Below are 21,540 nucleotides of genomic sequence, written 5' to 3' on the forward strand. Positions count from 1 at the left end.
ACAGGAAGCGGAATGACCCGCACCCTTCCGTCCCCTTCCCACTACCCACAGCGCCAAAATGGGACGAGGTGCTCTGTGGGATAGCTGCCCACAATGCACCACTCACAACAGCGCTGCAAATGCGGCCACACTGCAGCGCTGGGTGCTGTCAGTGTGGACACGCTGGAGCGCTGGCCCTACACAGCTGTACGACCACAGCTGTAACTGCCAGCGCTGCAAAAATGTAAGTGTAGCCATGCCCTGAGTAGTCACTGGCTTCTTCCCTGGAGGTGATGGGGAAATTCAAAAAGCAGAGAGGTGCACATGCCTTTGCTACTTTAACAGGAAGGGAGGGAGGGGCAGAGTGGTTGCTGATTTTCCAGAAGTGGAGCAAACAGTAGAGCTCCCCGTAAGGGAAAAGGCGGAGGAGGCGCCAGGAGAAGAAAGACCTTTTAGTGCCTGGGACAGTGGAAATAGCAGTGGCAAGAGCATTAAAGCTCTGAACTGATGTGTTCTGGGGACTGACTTATTGGATGTGGGTGGAGTCCAGAATTCATGTGTTTCTGGGAAGGGCCAAGAATTTATTAAGGGTGGGGAGAACTGAGGGTTCATTCGTTAAAGAGGGAAGAGGGTCTATTCTAGTCTATATAGGCTGTAATACCAAACTCATCACCATAGTACCTGTAGGCATATAGGTTCATATTATAATTTTGATAAACGGTGGTTTTAAATTGAGCTGAAGTACTTGCATGTGCAATAGGCCCAAAGAATGTGACCAAAAAGAATGAGATAATGAGAAAGAAGAGTTGTTGTGTTAAATTTGTAGTGACCCTTTGAAATATCAGTGTTCTCTTATTTAAGGTTTGAAGTGATAGAAATAAAACATGGTTAATTGGGTACCAGATGCAGTAAATAATTGGCTATATAAGAAACTTCTTCATCTGGCCTTAGCTTAGCCGATAATTGGTAATGACATCACTTGTTTGTTAAAGAGTATAAAACAAGTAAACTCCTAAAGGCTTCATTGCTAATACCTGCCTGACAAAGTTGGAGCCAACCAATATGGGTCTAAGCAACCCTGGGTTTGTCAGTATCTTGATCAAATGCTTATGAAGTATTTTGTTATGGTTTAGATGTGGTAAATTGCTTATTATTTAGGGTCTTTAGGCATGTTTAGAGCAACTGTATAAATACCATTTGACCTCTGGATTTAATAAAGGAATTTATGGTCAAAGTTAGCATCATGGTAATATCCTGTGTAAATAATAATAATTCCAACAGTATCTAAGCACCTTCCAGCAGTGCATTAAACAACATGATTACACATCTAGCACATGTGGTTTGTTGTCTCATCCTCTCCTCAGCAGAACTGTACACACAGTGGAATGTTTTGTTTTGGTAGGATTATGTTTGGAGTGTTTTGTTTTTCTTAGTATGCATGCCGCTCTGTGTTTACATTAAAGACACAAGGTCAAGATATATGCTTCGCATTTGTTGCAGAAGGTGATTAGGTTGGGATGTTTCATAGCTCCTGGGCAGTTCATTCCACACTGTGACCAGCACCCTCGTAAGCTTTGTCCCCCACAGAGATGAACTTTACTCTTGTGGTAGGAAGTTCCACTGTGCCCAAAGGTGCAGAGTTTATAGACCACTATCTTACTCCCAGAACTTTTAACATTTAAGATATCATGGGCCCAGGCCAAGGAGTGCCTTGATGATAAGGACTCAGACCTTGAACTTGACCATTTATTATGTGTGAATAACAGCTATAAAGTAGCCTCCAGCCCAGAAGATGGTGGCTAAGGCTGGAGGAGCAGAGCTGAGGCTTAGGATTCCCTTCTTGAACAAGATGCAGAGCACTTGGGCAGCCAGTTCCTACAGGTGATTCCTGTGCTGGAAGGAAAGCCACACTCCCCACTGCTTCCAGTGAGGCTGGAATGAGACATGCAAGATGAAAGGCCAGAATTCATGAGTGGGGGAGGTGAGAGGAGCCCAATATATATGCATCACCTGGGGATGGGAGGTGAATCCAGGATGTAGTAAGTAGGGTGTGCGCACGTAAGCAGGACATCAGAATTGATTTTCCTTGGGGGAGGGGGAGTTGATTTTCTGATGGCGGAGTTCAAATGTGATAAAGTAAATTAAGTGAGCACGGTTTGTAAACTTAATCCTCAGGCTAGAAGGTGGAAAGGAAGTTTCATAAAATCTACAGAAATAAGCTAGTTTGTGTTACCATGAATATGGTTCTCTGTCTATGTGTACAGATTCTCCACACACACAAGGTCAAGAACCAGACTGGTTATATGAATGCATCCTGATGATGCAGCATGTAAGGGGACCAACCAATGGAAGGATTAGTAAGCATGTGGGAGCATCTAACCCTTCTCTATGCACATCAGAAGGCACACCTCAGATATACAATAGCTTCCCCAGCATCTCTTCCCATTTCTTACATTGGCCCCATTCCAGCACCAGTCTGCCGCTGTTTCTGCTCCCACAATGGAAAGGTATGTGCCAACAACGGTCACTTCCCTATGCTCCCTCTTCCCACCTCACACTTAGAGAAGCAGGTGATGAAACTGGATTATACAACACCTCTCCCATTAACTCTTCATAGGCCCCTCATAATAGAATAAAACTGCCCCCTCACACACACACTGGACCACACTATTCAGACACCTAGCTTCATACATGACACCCTCTCACAAATCAGACATTTATCTGGCCCGAATGAAAGGTTTTGATTCTGGAGAATATAAACTTTCATTAAAAGAAAAAAAGAAACAAGTAAATGGATAGCCCTATCATTCTGAGAAAAACAATCTGAACTAACAGTAAACCAGTGATGTTTTTCCTTCATTTGTTTGGAGACAGACTGAAACAAAACTCCAGAGATGCAATCTGCCCCTATTCATCTCAATATTTGAGCCTGTCTCTTTAATTTTCACTCCATGCATCTGAAGAAGTAGGCTTCTTTACCGACGAAAGCTTATGCCCAAATAAATAGTCTTTAAGGTGCCAATGGACTCCTTGTTGTTTTTGTGGATACAGACTAACATGGCTACCACTCTGATTCTTTCAGAGCTACAATTTTAAATAATTTAGGTGCACTACTGTGCATCTAATGCTTTGTCTACATTACAGAGTTAGGTCAACATAAGGCAGCTTATGTCAACCTAACTACGTCAATGTCTACACTTCAGCCTTGCTCCTGCCGATGCAAGTGCCCTACTACACCCAGAGGCAAAGGGCTTATGCGGAGTAGTCAGGGTGACACTGTCTGTGTAGACACTGCATCTCTTACATTGGCTGTTAGCTGTCTTGTCTCCAGCTGGGCTGCTGCTGCTCTCCGCTCCAAGTGGGGCTGCCACCCAGCTCCTGACTTGGGCTGCTGCCCAGGCTCCTCACTACCCTCTGTGGTCCGGGCTATCAGTTCTCTGCCAGGAGCAGAGAAGCTGACTGGACTCTGCGCTCGCATCTCCCTGCTGGAAGTAAAAAGCCCCAGGTGCTTACCCTGTCCCCACTCCCGGCTCGGAGCAGGGAGGCAAGAAGCCCAGGGGGTAGCTGGGCTCCTGGCAGGGAGCTGCGGAGAGCTGAGAGCCTTGGCTCTCAGCCCCCCACGCTGCCCCTCTTCAGTTGGTGGAGGCACTACTGGTGAGGACACACACTACTGACAGGAGAAGGATAGTGTGGACATCAGCCACCGCAGTAATTACTGTGTGGCTGTAAGTCGACCTAATATATGTAGACTTAAGACTGTAGTGTAGAAACGTCCTTAATAGTGGAATGCCACATTTGCACAAATGTGCAAACAGCCAAGTAACAAAAAATGAAATGGAGTAGTGGTTCTAAAGGGGCCTAGTATAATTTTATTAATGAAAAGTTTAGCTACTACATAAAGGTCATATCCTACCCTCAAATCTTTGTACACGCTTTCCTTCATTATCTGAGGGAGAGCTGCTGTGGACTATGGGTAGCACATAGCTCTAATTTTGTAGTTCTGGCCCACAGACTATAAATTTAAAAAAGGTACTTTGGCCCTCACCACAGAACAAGTTCTAACACCCCTGCAAGATGGCTCTTCCTTCCATTTCGAGACCATAAATAAGCCATTTGACCTGTGTAGGCAGGTTATACTTACACGTCTTCAGAATCCCAATTTACCCATCAATTATCAAAGTTTCCAAATCAGAATACAGGAAACTAAAACAAAGGAACTTTTCTGTACTCTTCATAACAGCTTGACTACATTACCCAAGGTTTAAGTAATTTTTAATAAAAAAGAGGAAATCAAACAACACGTGTATATGTGTTTGTTACTGGAACTAAACTATTAATACCGTACAATTTATCAAAAATCACCATTATGCTCCACCAGTGACATTTGCAGCATCTGAAGCAAAACCAAAGCACAGTAGCGGAGGTTTTGATTCCCTCTGCTACAGCGAAGTACATCACTGCAACTATTTAAAAAGCTTTAATGGTCACATCTGTTGTGTACATTCTAATATCAACTGCAGTACAGTAGAACCTTAGAGTTACGGATACCTTGCAAATGGAGGTTGTTTGTAACTCTGAAATGTTCGTAACTCTGAATAAGATGTTAGGGACTTTAGCCACAGGGGTGGGTAGGTTGGGGCTGCAGCCCTGAGAGGTGGAGGCTGGTCAGAGCTTCTGACTCTCAGGGCCCAAGTAGGGCGTGGTTGGGGCTTCTGACCCTCAGGAGCACTGGGACCCAGGGCTTTTAGACCTGGGGGGGAGTGCTGTGGCTCAGGGATTCATCTCTACAGCTCCATTCCTCGTTTCAGCTCCGCAGGGGGCCCTGGGGCTCCCCACAGCTCCGCTCTTGGTTTCAGCCAGGGGTGGGGATGCACCAGGGCTCAGGGCTGAAACCAGGAGCAGAACCACAAGGAGCCTTGCAGCTCCCCCTCGTAGCTAAAGCCCTGAGCCCTGCCCCTCCTCCTCCCCCCCCCCCAGGGCTGATGTCAGGAACAGAGCTATAGGGCTTCAGCCCCAAGCTCCAGCACTTCCCCCAGGTGTAAAGCCCTAAGCCCAGTGCTCCCGAGGGTCAGAAGCCCCAAGCCCCTCCACTTGGGCCCTTCCCACTCTGTGGCGGCAGCCCCAACACCTCCTGGCTGAAGCCCAGAGCCTCCTCCTTGTGGCTGACACCCCAGGCCCATCCCCTGCTGGTCCTGGAGTTTTTACAGTATGTTGGAAGAGGGCCTCAAAGAAAAAGGTTGAGAACCCCTGCAGTACTGTATTTGGTGGATTTTGTTTGTCTCCATTTCTGCCCGATTGATTACTTCTGGTTCCACATGGTGTCCAGTTCACTGGTCAGTCCGTATCCTTGAGGTTCTGCTGTACATATAGTAATTCAACTGACTTCCAAGCTTTCATGCATAGTTAATGGCTTTATCTTCCATTATACTCTCATTTTTTGCGGACAAGAAGAGAGCTATTAACTAGCTCTGAGCTGTATGACTCCATTCGTCCCCTAATGTAGGAGGTTACATAGAAAGTATGTTTGGAATACCCACATTGTTCAGGCATACTCCTCCAAAAACAGTTTGTGCCTTCTTAACCTTCTCCCACCAGCCCTACCTGTCACCTATTAATCTGTGAGCTTGTTCAAAAATCAATACCATCTGAATTAGCAAAATTTCAGTGATACCATGTTCTGACATTTCACATGAGCAGCTTTGACCAGTGTTTATAGACTCATAAGGTCAGAAGGGACCATAGTGATTATCTAACCTCACCTCCTGCACATTACAGCCGTTATGTAAAGCCTCCGCTCAAATGCAATTGTAAGATCTGTAACTTGCATCATTCAGTTCTGCAACCTTTTTGCAGACTTTGTAACTTCAGTTATTGTTAGCATAGCCTTTTAAGTCTTGTAATCTTTGCAAGCTCTGTAGCCTTTTTAGGTTGCCACTTGTATGAACTTCCAAGCTTTGTAACATCCCATCCCTCAGAGAGCGTGTGAATGAGGGAGTGTGAACAAGGGAGTGTATGTGGGACTGGCCAGAGAGGAACTGCAAGGAGACAGGTGTGTCTGATATAACCTGCCCTGAGAAGGCAGTCAGGAAGTGCTGCAAAGAAAAGAAGAACCTGGTATGCATGAAGGGAACTGGTCTGGGAATGCTTCAAGGTGATGGACACAGAAAGGAAACTCAGTGTACGTGACAGGAGCTGCCCAGTTCCAAAATAAGAGGAAAAAGACATGCACACAAGCCCCTGCTTCTTGACCCTCTCAGCAGCCTGGATTCATGACCGCAGACAGACACACCAGATCTACCATGCTTCGACTTCTCGGCCTCCATGCTGTCTCTGCCTGTGTAAGTGTGTGGGTGCATAGTATGAATGCAGTAAATGTGTGTGTGTATGAATAAGCTCCATCTATTTTTTATCTGATCTAACAGCGGCATTGTAATAAAACTAATACAAGTGTGACCCTGAGTTGCTTTTCAGGGAAACTTAGGTAACAACAGCCAACAGAACCTCCACCATCCCATACTGTAATAGACCCCTAATCTCTGGCTAAGTTACTGAAGTCCTCAAATCACGGTTTAAAGACTTCAAGTTACAGAAAATTCACCATTTACACTAGTTTAAATCTGCAAGTGACCCATGCCCCATGCTGTAAAGGAAGGCAAAAAAACCCCAACAACCAAAATCTGACCTGGGGAAAATTCCTTCCTGACCCCAAATATGGTGATCAGTTAGACACTGAGCAGGTGGGCAAAATCCACCAGGCAGATACATGTGAAATAATTCTCTGTCGTAACTCAGAGACCTCCCCATCTAGGGTCCCGTCTCCAGCAGTTGGGGATTTTAGCTACTGGCAGACACCAATAGGCCACATGCCATTGTAGGCAGCCCCATCATATCACCCTCTCCATAAATTTACCAAGCTCAGTTTCTATAGGACAGGATCAGCCCTTAAACAAAGAGTGAACCAGCCTTTCAACAACCTACCGGCTCTGCAGTCAGTCCACTTGAATGCCCAAGCTGCTGAAATAGCACGGAAGCATCTTGTCAAATTCAAGAATATCATCTGGCAGTATATGTATGTCAGTTTTTCTCCAAAGGCTTTTTTCTACCATGTAAAGTACAATCAAGATGCAGAGCAAAACAATCGCCATGAAGAATATGGTATCATCACAGTACAGTCATTAGAATAAGTGAATATAAATTGCAAATAAAATGGAGTGCAGCAAAAAGTCACAATTTGCTGTATGAGGCCATGATCAGAGCATCACAGGAAGGATTCCTTCCTTTTAGTTAACTGATATGTGGGTTTTTCTTACTTGGGGGAAGGACTAAGCTACCTTTCTGATGGTTTCTCTGAAGCAGTTGCTCCAAAGAACTGTTCAGGATGAGATGAGATGTCAGGAGTGTGCAGATGCTCTCTGAGATATCAGTAAGGTCTGTCAACATCTAAATGTCATATTGATAGAGTGGAGGGTTCTTGTTTGTTACTGGCAGCCAGATAGGGAAACTAGAGGCCAACACATATCTTCTTTCCATCCAATGACTATTTAGTGCTTTCCATACTAAAGGCTAAACTCCGCATGCTACATTCCAATCTGGTAAGCACTTCTCTCAAGATAACCCTTTGATCATCCACATACCATGAATATTTTCAATACAGACCCTTACCAACATACTGAGATCTAGGGTAGCACTTCAGGAGAATCACAGTGGAACAAACAGTTATAGTGACAATGAATGAAGTAGGCAGGTATTAGGAAAAGATTTAGTATCAAGCCAAGACTTGCAAACTCATCCTGAAAGCTGTACATAGAGTCTACACTGCAATTAGACACCCACAGCTGGTCTGTGCCAGCTGACTCAGCCTAAGGGGCTGTTTAATTGCAGTGTAGACATTTGGGCTAGGGCTGCAGCCGAAGCTCTGGGACCCTCCTACTTTGCAGGATCCTAGAGCCTGTGCTTCAGCCCAAGCATCTATCTGTACCACAATTAAACAGCCCCTTAGGTCAAGCCCCACAAGCCTGAATCAGCTGGCATGGGCTAGTCATGAGCTTTTAATAGCAGGGTACACATATCCACACAGACCTATATCTGATGTCTTTTCTTCACCACTAAAAATGTTCTTTTAAAAAAATAAACAAACAAAAGAAAAACCAACCAACCAATTCAGGGCTATTCCAAGGTAAGAACACTGTGAAGACGAGGCACTTCAGTTATACCAGGATATAAACATCCAGCATCAGCCCTATACTTTCAGCTGGGGTTTACCTCAGTGACTTTACCTTTTGGTTAAACTAAAGTGTTTTATCTTCACTAAGCTTTTACCTCAGGATACCCCATGCACTTTAGTTACCCTAAGAAAAAACACATGTGATGGAGAGGTGGTAGCTAGATTGACAGAAGAATTCTTCCAAGAGGTGGATTTAGAACAGTGATAGAAAAATCCCTCTGTTGCTATAGCAAATGTCTTCACTGCAGCGCTACAACTGTAGTGCAGCTTTAGTTAATGAATATATTTGCTGCAAATCAGATCAATAACTAGGATGTAAAAGATGAGCTAGATGACCAGTGAGGAGAATTAAGTTTAAATTAGCTGGCTGATATCGGAACTTTCATGGGAAATTTCACAAACTAATGATTTTGGTTGGTTGTTTTGCATTAAATTTCTCCTTTAATTAACAAAAACATTAAAACAAAAATGAAAACGTTCATTTTTTCAATTAAAACTTATTTCACTGTTCTATTTTTTCTCCTCCTCCTCTTTATTCTCCTCCCCTTCCCCCCCATTAGAAAAGTGGGGGAAAAAACCAAGAAACTTTTCAAAATGAAAATTTTCATTGCTGAAAAACAATGTTGTGATCAAAAACAAAAAACTGCTGATGAAAACATTTCAAAGAGCTCGGCAACCAAACAATATTTTTAAAATTCACCCAAAAGAAGTATTTCCTCACTAAATCCCCAACTTGTTATGTAAAACCCACAAACTCCTCAAAATGAAGAAACTGTTACAACAGTTTGCTTGCACAAGGTTATTTAACTTGCTTAGATGAAGCAAAATAGAACATGATTTCATTCTCCAGGGCTAAGTCGATAACAGGAGTTGGAAGGGGAAGAGGAAGTGTATATTTTGAGCCACTAGAATTACCAAAAAGCTGCTACTCTACAACTACTATAGCAAAAAACCACATATAAACATAAGGCCTTTTCCAATATTATTGCTAGAAGATGCATGAGTAGTAATAAGCTCGATAGCATTCATCACCATACAAATTTTGACAGGTTTCCACACCCCTTTTAGGGCTTATGTCCTGCCTTCCCACTCCCTGTTTCCGTTGGCGCAAAAGTGTGGCGCCATCAGCCATTTTGAAAAAACATGTGTGTGTATGTGTTTGACTAGGGGAAGTGTTGTGTATGTTGGTGGTTGGTGATATGAAGAGAAAAAGGTTGAAAGAAGAGTGTAAAGAGAAAAAAAGAGAGTTTGAGTAACGTTTAGAGGAAAAAAGGAAATCTGAAAGAAGAGAGGTAAGTTATTGAAGAAAAGAGGCTGGTAAAGGCACGTTATGAAAGAATAGAAAGATTTTTGTTTTTAAAGGGTTAGTTAGTTTGAAAGAAGACAGATTTTTAGTGAGTGAGTAAGGAAAAATTTCATCTGCTTTCTGCATATAGGTTTGTATCAGACTAACTATATAATGTAGCATTTTTTAATTTTAATCTCAATTATAAAGGTGATATTTTACAAACTACAACTGTTGATAAACGGTACATTTCCTTACTTATACTAGAAGGCAGTAAAAGTATCAGGGTACACTGAGCTGACCAAGTGCAACCTTTAGCTTTTAGTCAACTGTGTACACAACTGTTGTGTGTATCAACAGCAGCAGCTTCATAATATGTACAGATGTGTGTCTACCATTAAAAGATAATTAACTTTTGTAACTTCCCTAATTTCTTATTTGGAGTATAGCTTTAGTGCTACTTTAAAATGAGAATGCATTTATTATGTAACATTATTTTTAAAATGAGCAGCACATACAAAATCTGACAGGTTGTTTTGAAGATGTGAAAAACGTAAGCTAAAACGACTCACTTTAGACACCAACATGCAACTGTACTTAGCAGCTAGCCAAATGACAACACCAAATCAAATCTCTCTTCATAGTGGAGTCCAGAGCACGAGGTTAACTAGAATGCACATTTTGTCATCACCTTCTGCTCATTTTGGTAGAGACAGAGCCTTTAATTTTAAAGCACTTTAATTAAAAAACAGACTCCGTCAGATTTTCTTCTCTAATGTAACTTGGCCTATGTTTTTTATTTTTATAAAGGCAGCAAACACACCAGCATTTCCAAACAGTCAGTAAAACCCACCACTAAAAACTTTCTTCTAGCTCCTATTGGCATAACATTCTTATAAAAGAATGGTTCTATTAGAAACTGAGTCTGTCTGTACATAGGCCAAATGTTTTCAAGACAGATAATGCAATTTCCTAGTACAACACTCTCGCCTTTGTCAGTCACGGGGATCCTATGAGAAAGAGCCAACTAGTCTAAGAATTTGGTCAACAGAGCATGAAAGGCTGGAAAATAAGGGTCAAACTTTACTGAGATTACCAGTACAAAACTAGAACTAATTGTTCCCTGTGGTCAAAGAGCCTTTAAATTATGATGCTGTGGCACTTCTGCTTGCAGCAAAATAATTTAAAATTCACACCATTAACCCTTTTTCCATGTCTTCACTTTTTAGTGCAGGCTGTATTAGTAACTGTGTGGAAAGGGCAAGTGTCCTCACACACAACATACTTTTGAGGTTGCATTGTGCAACTTTCCAAAGGGAAGGTGGGGAAATACCTCTTACTGGTATACTGCAGCTCTAGTACGGGTGACTGTGATTTACAGCAGCAAAGAATCCTGTGGCACCTTATAGACTAACAGACGTTTTGGAGCATGAGCTTTCGTGGGTGAATACTCACTTCGTCGGATGTATTGACCCACGAAAGCTCATGCTCCAAAACGTCTGTTAGTCTATAAGGTGCCACAGGATTCTTTGCTGCTTTTACAGATCCAGACTAACACAGCTACCCCTCTGATACTGTGATTTATAGGATATTCTATAGGATCCAAAATAGCATCTCCATACAGAATACTGAGACACTGTGTACAAAAGCTACAATGAACTGAAACAAACTTTCCACTCATTTATCAACGTGATTGCAGTAGCCATTACATGGCAACTGAATAACTTTGCTCAGTACTGAGCAAAATTAATCTATTTCCTGAGCATTTTACTGAATAAACCGGGATGGCAGAGTGGAGGAAAGAGAGTGAATTCAGGGCAGATCAGTTGCCAGCAGCTCTAGCTCCATGTCAAACACAAGCTACTTACCACTTACAGAGCCATCCAGCAGCATTATTTTTAAAAAACATCACTGGATTGCTTTGCAGTGAGTACTTGCATTCAGTTTGAGAAAACAGGTTTCATATGCAAACTGCAACCATAAAACTCATCTCTTGCTGGTGATGCTTGAAAAATCTGTCCTTGAAGTAAATTTATATCCAGACACAAGAAAATGTTGGGTTTCCTTAATTTAATGACATGGCTTATAAAACAAGATGACCATCTAAAAGTAGGTAAATTATAAAGCCACGGATTAAAATTTTGGAACTTGTTCTAAAGATGACGGCTTTGCATCCACAACATGCTCATATAGCTGAAAGCTTCCTCCTCCCCAGTCCTCAGTAAGGAGATACAGAATAGTTAACTACCATATATACTCTTTCAATAGCCCGTTCGTTTATAAGCCAGCCCCCCAAGATGGTTAGGTAAAAATAGCAAAAACGCGATGACCCTTTCATAAGCCCACCCTATATTTCAGGGGTTGGCAAACTTTGGCTCCCAGACCTCAGGATAAGCCACTGGCGGGTTGGGACGTTTTGTTTACTTGGAGCATGTGCAGGCATGGAGCTCCTCAGCTCCAAGTGGCCTGAGAACAGCAAACTGTGGCCACAGGGAGTTGAAGGGCTCCATGCCTGCAGACACTCCAAGTAAACAAAACGACAATGTATTAGATATTCAATTCAATGATTCCATAGAGTTTAAAATCATCAAATTTTGGCGTAGACCTGTTTAGAAGCTGACCCCCCACTCTATGATGAGTCAGTTTTTTACCAAAAATATTCAGTTTATGAATGAGTATATATGGTACTTTTCCATCGCGACTCAAAAACAAAAAAAACAATCCCCCCCACCCCCCAGCCCACTACGTGTAGGGATTGTATATGGCTTGACTGTCCTCTTGATGTTTAAGCTGCAGAAGCATGTTTTACAAGCTCACATATATGCACGGACACAAGAGAAAATGTGACACTGATAAGGTATCGTATACAATATTGGGGTGGGACATTTAAACCTCTGCTCCCATTCAAATCAAAGGTAAGACTCCAGTTGACTTAAATGATAGCTGATTTAAGCTGACAAGGAGCATTTCTGAAAATTCCACCCACCCTCTGCCTCTCTAGATCCTTGCTCAATATCTCCCAGCATTAACTGAATAATGTTTACTCTGACAGCAAGCACACGTACGGCATGGTTACTCATCTCGGCTGATTCATGACAATAAGATGCTTTTTGTCTGATGGGGCCATGCTTTATGTTTATAAAAACCACAAGGACAGAAAAGCTCAGAGATAGTTGAATGGATCCATTTACATTAATATCTCAAAATAGGTGTACCTGAGCTTGTACATATTGGGAGTAGAGAAATACACTACTGCCACAACATGATATGTCGGGAGGCATAATTAATAGCTTTTCCTTGAATGTAACAACTGTTAGAACTCCCTACATTCTCATGGGTGCAGACAGAAAAAAATGCTTTTCTTTTAGATTCCTGAAAATGGACGGTTGCATTTAGAACTGGTTTTACTCTACTATGCACAATAGCAAAGCACAGACAATTAAGCACTTAGTGGCAAATGATTTTTCCTCTTAATCTATGACACACCTAGCACTCAGAAGTTGGAATGAAAAGTGGCTTTCCTGCCCTTGTTTTTCACTTGCAAAGAATAAATATTTGAGCATCATCCTTAAAATAATGAAATCGGCCCTTGACATTTTCCTATGTAAGAAGGTTTTGAATATGCTTCTGATTTTGTCATTCCTCTCCCTGATTGCCGCAGAGTTGAGCAAATATCAGCTGCTTTGCAAGGATTCCTATGGTGAAACATGCAGAATGCCCATCTCAAGTTTGTTAAGAGGGCAACACTAAACAGAAAACTGATTTTCTCAGATGGTTTGCTAACTAAGTGCTTCAAGGCAAAACATTAAAAGAATTTAACTAATATTTGAAGAAAAATGTCAAGTGCTACATCATGGGCAACACAATAGAAATTGTATGAACTATTCTGCACCAAGTCTTTCTTTCACATTTAGAAAAGCAGCTAAAAGCACTTCTCCATTTAAAACACTAAACGTGTTTAAGAGGCTATCAGCCTAATCTATAATTCTACATTGTTATTAATACAGCCTCTTTCTAATAGTCATTAATAAGGGAAAAGAAGAGGTTGAAGACTGGGAAATGTACATACAGCACAGTTATTGTTAAACATTTGAAGGGGGGAAAAATGAAAAGAAGACTCTTCATGGTCTTATTTTAAATATTTGGGGCCCACACTCCTGCAGTCCTTAAACAGAAAGGACTGTAATGGCTTCAATACATTGGGAGCTTAACTCACACAAAATATTGGCTGGGCTGCTGGGAGGTACAAGGGCAACTCCTGTTCAACCAGAGACCATCCATGCGGAAGGGTTTTTAGCAGTGGCATTGTTAGAGGAGCAGATCCGTGACTAGAGCCAAACCAGACATGGGCAGTGTATAAACTAGCCAGTGGGAATGGTAAGGCAGTGCTGGTATGGAAGAACAACATTCATAATTTTGTTGATGTCAAAAACAAAAAACACACAAGAACAGTGTTCCCTCTAATTTTTTACATCCATATGCGAAATAAATTTTGTTATGTGCACCAATATGGAGGTGAAGTGTGGTGGTGGTGGAGCCAAGGAGTTCGGACTATGGGAGGGGGCTTATGGCTGCGGCAGAGGGTTGGGGTGCAGGGGATGAGGGGATTGGGGTGCAAGAGGGGGTTCAGGGCTAGGGCAGAGGGTTGGGGGGGATGAGAGCTCTGGCTAGGGTGAAGGCTCTGGGGTGGGGCCAGGGATGAGAGGTTCGGGGTGCAGGAGGGGGCTCAGGGTGGGACAGAGGGTTAGGGGTGCAGGGTGCCCCAGGGCTGCGGCAGAAAGAGAGAGAGAGAGAGAGAGAGAGAGAGGACTCTCCCCAGCACTCTCTCGCCGCAGCAGTTGCGGCCAGTGAAAGGTGCCTCTCCCCGGCCATCACAGTTCCAGCAGAGCTGGGCCAGAGCAGAGGCGCCTCTCCCCACCTGTGCAACTTTTGACAGCCTGCTGCATGGCCACGCAGCTTACAGGGAACTTAAGACAAGAAACTTGGCTCAGTTACTTGCAGAGTGGATCATGTGGTCAAGCAAGAGGCAGCACACGGTGGAACCTGGTCTCCCTTTGAAATATACTCACACCTTGCAGCTTCAGTATTTAGATTGATTGGCCCTTCAATGCAACTGCAGAACTAATGCATTCTGCACACTTTCCCCCTAGTTTTTATATTAAATAACTGTCTTCAGCAAAGATGTTGCATTCATCAGCAGAGGACAGTGGATTTATGACAGAGGTGGGAGTTGAATAACGTAGGTTTTATTCCCTATGCTGCTACAGACTTCCTGTGTGCCATTCAGCAATACACTTAGATCTATGGTTTTAAGTTTCAATAAATTTTGGGTGACCAAACAAACACGCCTAAGGCCTGATTTTCAAAAGGTGTTGAGCACATGAAGCGACTGCTTATTTTACTTGGAGTTGTGGGTGCTCAGCATTTCTGATAATCAGGCCCTAGATGTCACAAGTGAAACAGCAACGTTTACATTCTAGCCTTAACCTCTGTGCCTTGGTTTCCTCATCTGTAAGAGAGGATAACTACCCATCTCCAATGGGCATCAAAGATTCAATCAGTGACACTTACAAAATGCTCTAAGATCCTCAAGTGGAAGGTTCTGTACAAGAGCAAAATATCGTTGTTTCTTGGTGGTCTGATTTCAGATTCGAAGTGACCTCTGCCTCATATACCTTTTCAGAACAAGGAGTAATGGTCTCAAGTTGCAGTGGGGGAAATTTAGGTTGGATATTAGGAAACACTATTTCACTAGGAGAGTGGTGAAGCACTGGAATGGGTTACTTAGGGAGGTGATAGAATCTCCTTCCTTAGAGGTTTTTAAGGTCAGGCTTGACAAAGCCCTCACTGGGATTATTTAGTTGGGGATTAGGTCCTGCTTTGAGCAGGGAGTTGGACTAGATGACCTCCTGAGGTCCCTTCCAAGCCTGATATTCTAAGATTCTATGAATGTTACCAAAGTTTCTCTCAGCCATCCTTTGCAATCTGACACAATCTCTCCCATAATGTGTACACACCTCCACTAACTACATGCATACTCATTTATATGAGCCACTTCAACAGTAAGGGCAGGTCTACACTACCACGGTAAATCAATCTAAATTACGCAACTTCAGTTACATGAATAACGTAACTTAAGTCGACATAGTTAGACCCACATACCACGGTGGCTACACTGCGCTGTGTCGACAGAAGAGCATCTCCCGTTTACTTCCCTTACCTTCTCAGGGAGGTGGTGTATACAAATCAATGGGAGAGTGCTTTCCCATTGATTTAATGTGTCTTTACCGGACCCTAAATCAATTGCAGCAGTGCCGATCTACTAGTAAGTTTAGACATGCCCTAAATTAACCATCAAAACACTTCAACGTGGCCCAGTGATGGGTTCCTCAAGTTAAGGAAGGGGGGTGTGAGAGCTGTGGATGGTGGCAGGAGGTAGCTGAGGTTGAGTAAGGGAAGGTATGGGTAAGTAGTGATGGAATATTGGAAAGCTTAATTGCTCATTTCCTTCGTTGAGTGGTTGGATTTGGCAAAATATGCAGTTTAACAATATTAACTCTAAATTAATGATCATTTGGATATTTTTGGAAGCTAGGGGATATATTCAAAACTTAAAATTAGCATGGTGGCCGTTAAGAATGAGACATACTACAGGTACTAGGCGCTAATCCTAGTACCTCACCCCCGAGGCTATTTGGACAAGGAACAACTGGATGGCAGAGTGCCTAGCCTGGAGCAGACTGTGGAAGCAGAAAAGGGGAATATTTCCAATTACCAAAACAATGAACTTGTTTATTAGGCAATTAAGAAGCGATATTAGTGGGTTCTGAAAACAGTGCCGTCCAGTCCTCTACAGCCAAAGAAAGGACTGGGACAGGGAAGGGCAAAAGGAGGCGCCAGAAAAGTGGAGGGAAGCAATCAGAGTTCTGAGGCATCCTGCCCCGCCAGCCCATAATCATCATATCAGACAGTTACAAATGGGGTCATTTAAAATCATTTTTGACCCTGCACTACATAGTCTGCTGTTATATATCTATACCATGATAGCAACCAAAGGCCCCAATTAACCTTGGATCAACCAACGTGAGGAGCACTGGACAGCCCCAAATGAAGAAAAGGTCCCTCTCTCTCTATCATTCCATCATATGCCCTGGGAGAGTATGCTGTTTACACATGTGTATAAAGTCCTTGTATCTTAGATAATACAGTGTCTGAATTTTTAACATGCATCAGATGTCCAGTGTTTCTGTTCCTATTCAGACAGATTGCCTCGAAGCCATTCCTTTTGTACTTACAGCATGTGCTTTGCTTATGTAGTATTACCCAGAATAGAAGACATCTGCCAAAACACATTGTGTTGCAGGGGGAAAAAAAACACTACATGCACATCATTCTTTGATTGCTGAGGAATTTGTAATGAAGCTAAGAAAATAGTATAGCTTAGTTAACATTCCCAAGCCTCAAGAATAGCAAATAAAGTACCTTATTGAAATAACCTAATTAAAAAACCCTTCGTTTTCAAACTGTCCCACTCTCCTTGTTTCAATGTCTAGGACTGATGAATGAAAATACAATAAAGGAAGGGGAGGAAGGGAGAGGGCTTTTTTGTTTGTTTTTGTTAGAGATGCAGCTACTTTAAAGAATATATGGGAACACAATATTTGGAAGTGTTCTCAGGCAACTCAGGAAACATTTCCTGATCACTACACAGAGTTACAAAAACTGCAGCCATATTAAAATTAAATGTCTGGAACACTCTGCGATTAAAGGGATAGTTAATTCTCCATTTTTGCTAAGAATCATTAAGTATTCATTGGTGCTACAGCAGCAGATACAGTTATTGTGATCGTCTCTTCCACAACTACTTATACATATGTACATTGAGCATCCTGATCTTGGTATTCAAGGAGAGTTCCATCTTAAATATAAATAAATCAAATAGAAGCCACATATTTTCTTTACTCATTTATACCCTTTACTGTTTTTAGCAGGAAACAAGCAAAGCCTAGTTCTTAACATCACAGGCTACGTCTACACTACCCGCCGTACCGGCGGGTTACAATCGATTGCTCGGGGAATCGATATATCGTGTCTCATCTAGATGCGATATATCGATCCCCGAGCGCGCTTATATCGATTCCGGAACTCCACTAACCCCAACGGAGTTCCGGAATCGACAGAGGGAGCCGCGGACATCGATCCCGTGCGGTGAGGATGGGTGAGTAATCCGATCTTAGATATTCAACTTCAGCTACGTTATTCACGTAGCTGAAGTTGCGTATCTAAGATCGATTTTTCCCCGTAGTATAGACCAGCCCAGCAATATACTGTACATACTCATTCATAAGCTAAATATTTTTGAGAAAAAAGGGATGCATCAAAGAGCAGGGGTTGGCTTATAAATGGGTCTACATCAAAATTTGATGATTTTAAACTCTATGGAATCATTGAATTGAATATCTAATACATTGTCACCCTGTGGCCGCGGTTCGCCATTCCTAGACAATCCCACGCGACTTCCCACGCTCCCATTGGCTGGGAATCGCGAACTGCAGCCACTTGGAGCTGAGGAGCTCCATGCCTGCAGATGCTCCAAGTAAACGAAATGTCCTAACCTACCAGCAGCTTATCCTGATGACCAGGAGCCAAAGTTTGCCAACCCCTGAAATACAGGGTCGGCTTATAAAAGGGTCATACAGTTTTTCCTATTTTTACCTAACCATCTTGGGGGGTTGGCTTATAAACGAACGGCCTAATGAATGAGTATTTACAGTACCTTTTGTAAATAAGACATTAAATTCAAAAGGGGGGCTCACCCACTAATGGGAAATAAAAGTTGGGATATATTTTAGTAGGGGAAACTGAAAGGCAATCTGCAATTTTCTACCATATAAACACTGGGATAGTTTGAGAAGGAACGTGGAAGTGGGAGAGAAAAGCGTGGATAATTCAAATGGGCCCATAGGGCCAGGTCTTCACTGGTGTGAATCCACTAAAGTCAATGAAACAATCTGGAGGAGGATCCTCTCCTAACTGAAAACACTAAAGAAAGCTGTCCTTCATGGAGGACAGTGACTTCCACACACACACACACCCCGCTCTCTCCCACCACAATTCTGTTGTCTCCAAGCACGTGAGGGGAGAAGTAGCTCTCTCCCCCTTCAATCACCACCCCAAAAACACTGCTACAGCAGAGCTTGGAGGCAGACATCACCTCTGGCACCTTCCTCTCCCCTCCTCCCCTTTTGTTACTGTTTTCTAGTTTTAAATAGGGTACAAGATACCTTCCTTTCTTGTGGCCCTTTTGCATTGGATAAACTTTGGGCCCCAATTTTCCACTTCCTTACACTATGTGTGTCATCTACATTTGTGCAAAGTGGGTGTAAAGCTACTGCTGGTGTGAGTGAATAGACTATTCCCATTTGCAAGTGGTCTACACACACACACCTTGCATTGGTGCAGATGACTACACAATACACAAGACATAAGGCAGTGGAAAATACAGGTCTATTGTTCCTGGAGCAGTTCGGGACTATATAGTTTTTACAGATAGGTCCTTGATTTGTAAGAACCGGGATTAGGGTTTGCTAGTTATGCTACAAAGCCAGTGAACGGACCACAAAAAGTAGAGCCCAAAGGATACTTTCTATCAGAAATCTTTAAATGAGATGTATCTAAGGTACGTACATACATATATGGCCTCCACCACCCTAGTATCTGAGCACTTCATAATCTTTAATGGATTTATACTCTCAACCCCCTATAAGATACGGAAGTGCTATTATCCCCATTTTTACAGATGGAAATTGAGGCAAAGAGACTAAATGAGAAGCCCAAGGTCCCACAGCAACTGTGTGGCAGAGCAGGGAACTGAATCTGTCTCCCCCAAGCCCTAGGATAGTGTTTTAACCACTAGACGATTCTTCCTTTAAAGCTTGGGACTGTAAGTGACTTGACAGAGGTCTACTGAACAGGTGTTTCCTCTAAATATACCTCCCTAAACCAGTTTTGACCATAAACATAAATGAATGTTTGCTGGAAAAGAACAAGAATTTACTCAGTCACCAAGAGTTCATATCGAACTCAGCTAAAACACACACTAACGTGTCATAAATAATAGTAAGGCTATGGTGACTGGATGCTTCCCATGTTACTGCTGCCTGACAGGTGTATCATATATGAACAAAACAAGCAATACTCTAACATTCAGGAGAGCATCTGAACTTAAATGTTAACTATAGCTAGCTCCATCTGCGATAAGTATATATGCATATTCTCTAATTATGCCTTTTCTTCCACAAGTCCACTCCGGCATCTCATTAATGAATTTTTAAATGTTATTGCCCTTCTGTCAGTGGCAGCACAATACAAAACTCTCTCATTCCTCTTTAATAGGTCAAGCGTGGAATCAACTGAATCCTGACATATACCCAGCCCTCCTCAGGCGAAAGAATGGGTCAGCCCAACATGGGAATTCAAAGGAGGAAATAAAAAGAAATTTAGAGGAAGAGAGAAAAGCAGAGATCCTGAATGACCCTCCTACACCTTCATCCTCCCAAACAGCTACCAGTGCCAGCTTTGCCTGTCAGGGAAACGGGGCACTGCTATTATTAATGTCCGCTGGTTGCACTGTCCCTGACACAATGATTTGCCTCTTCCTCTTACTTGCTGACAAGAACTGTTGTCTTTGGCTGGGACAATTCAACACAATGCTGACCAGGCAGGACACAGGCAAAGAAAACAGCTGTGTGTTGGCTTGGAGGCCAGCACTGTGGCAGCCTGCAAAGAGACTAAGCAAAAACAATACTTTCTGGGTAACAAGAGCCACCCCGGAGAATCCATTTACTATTAACAACAAGAAGAAGAAATGTCAGGAAATAAAATAGTGTTTAATAGTAGCTAGCCTCAATCAAAAGAAAGGAACACTAACCAGATGTGCAAAGCTTCATTCAAATCTTTGAGCTTCAACTGTTTGAGGAGTTAATGGAAATGTTAAATGACTGAAGAAAATATTTAGCACTAACAAACAATTTGCTAAGAAGATCGCACTCTTTAGACTTACATGTCTTCTAAGGATTTGTCATAGCTTGCTTTTAACCTAAAACATTTAACGTGCACTCCAGCTACACTGCATTGCTCCCTATGAAACTAGTCTTCCAACAAGTTTGTTTTAAATAGAACGCCATCCTGAAACAAAAGAGAACGACTCAGAAGTGGGCTATTATTGTGCTAAAAGTGTCTTTTCAGAGATGCAAGGAGAGTGCATAACAAGCAAGACAGGGACAGGTCATGGGTAATAAACAAAAATTCATGGAAGTCTGTGACTTGTCCCTGACTTTTACTAAAAATACCGGGGTCGGGAGAGGGGGGGACAAATAGAGCACAGCTAAGGGCTTACAGCTGTTCCAGCCCTGCCACTGCTACCCCCACCCCAGGGGGCCTGACCCAACCCCAGCTGCTGCTTCAGTCCTGGGGCCACTGCTCCAGCAGCCCTGGGGCTAACAGCTGCTCCAGCTCTGCCCCAGAAGAAGTCACTAAGGTCCCAGAAAGTCATGGAATCTGTGACTTCCATGACAGAATCGTATCCTTAACCACAACCTAATATTTCGAGTTAGAATATGATTGCTCTTGGAATTCCTGGGCATCCTAGGAGGTGATATTAACAAATGTTAAGGCGATCAGAGAAGAGGAACAAAACTGGTAAGCAAGTTAGAGAGACTGATTTACATGGAAAGATTAAGAACAGTTAAAAATGGATCACTTGCCCTCCCTCTAATTAAACAAGGTACCCAGTATGACATTACTCACATTTGTGCTACACCTTTCCTCATCTATACCCATTAAATCAGTGGGGTTATGCAGATTAAGTCCAGACAAGATTTGGCCCTACATTAGCAATCTGAACAAGTCCAGATGAAATGGGGCAGGGAAGTTTACCCAGAATGCTCTGGATACGTGACTGGAAATGACTGGAAATGCATGAATACTTCAGCAGCTTCTTCCTTCGTTTGTTACCAAATTAATGTTAAAAAATAATGAAAGCAAAAAAAAA

The 21,540-nt window shown here is 42.6% G+C and overlaps 1 protein-coding gene across 2 annotated transcripts in view; it reads right to left on the minus strand.

Annotated features, from left to right (window-relative positions):
• Positions 1 to 21,540, minus strand: part of RNF144A (ring finger protein 144A) — a 122,679-nt gene that overhangs the window by 91,531 nt on the left and 9,608 nt on the right. Inside the window, exon 1 of one of the 2 annotated variants that reach the window (XM_032767869.2) lies at positions 10,061 to 10,213. The exons of the other annotated variant lie outside the window; for it this stretch is intronic. The gene's annotated coding sequence lies outside the window, so the exon portion shown is untranslated. Of the gene's footprint in view, positions 1 to 10,060; positions 10,214 to 21,540 lie in introns of those variants that run through there. 2 annotated transcript variants of the gene reach the window in all.

Source organism: Chelonoidis abingdonii, chromosome 3 (genome assembly GCF_003597395.2).
Source record: "Chelonoidis abingdonii isolate Lonesome George chromosome 3, CheloAbing_2.0, whole genome shotgun sequence".
Lineage (NCBI taxonomy): Eukaryota > Metazoa > Chordata > Testudines > Testudinidae > Chelonoidis > Chelonoidis abingdonii.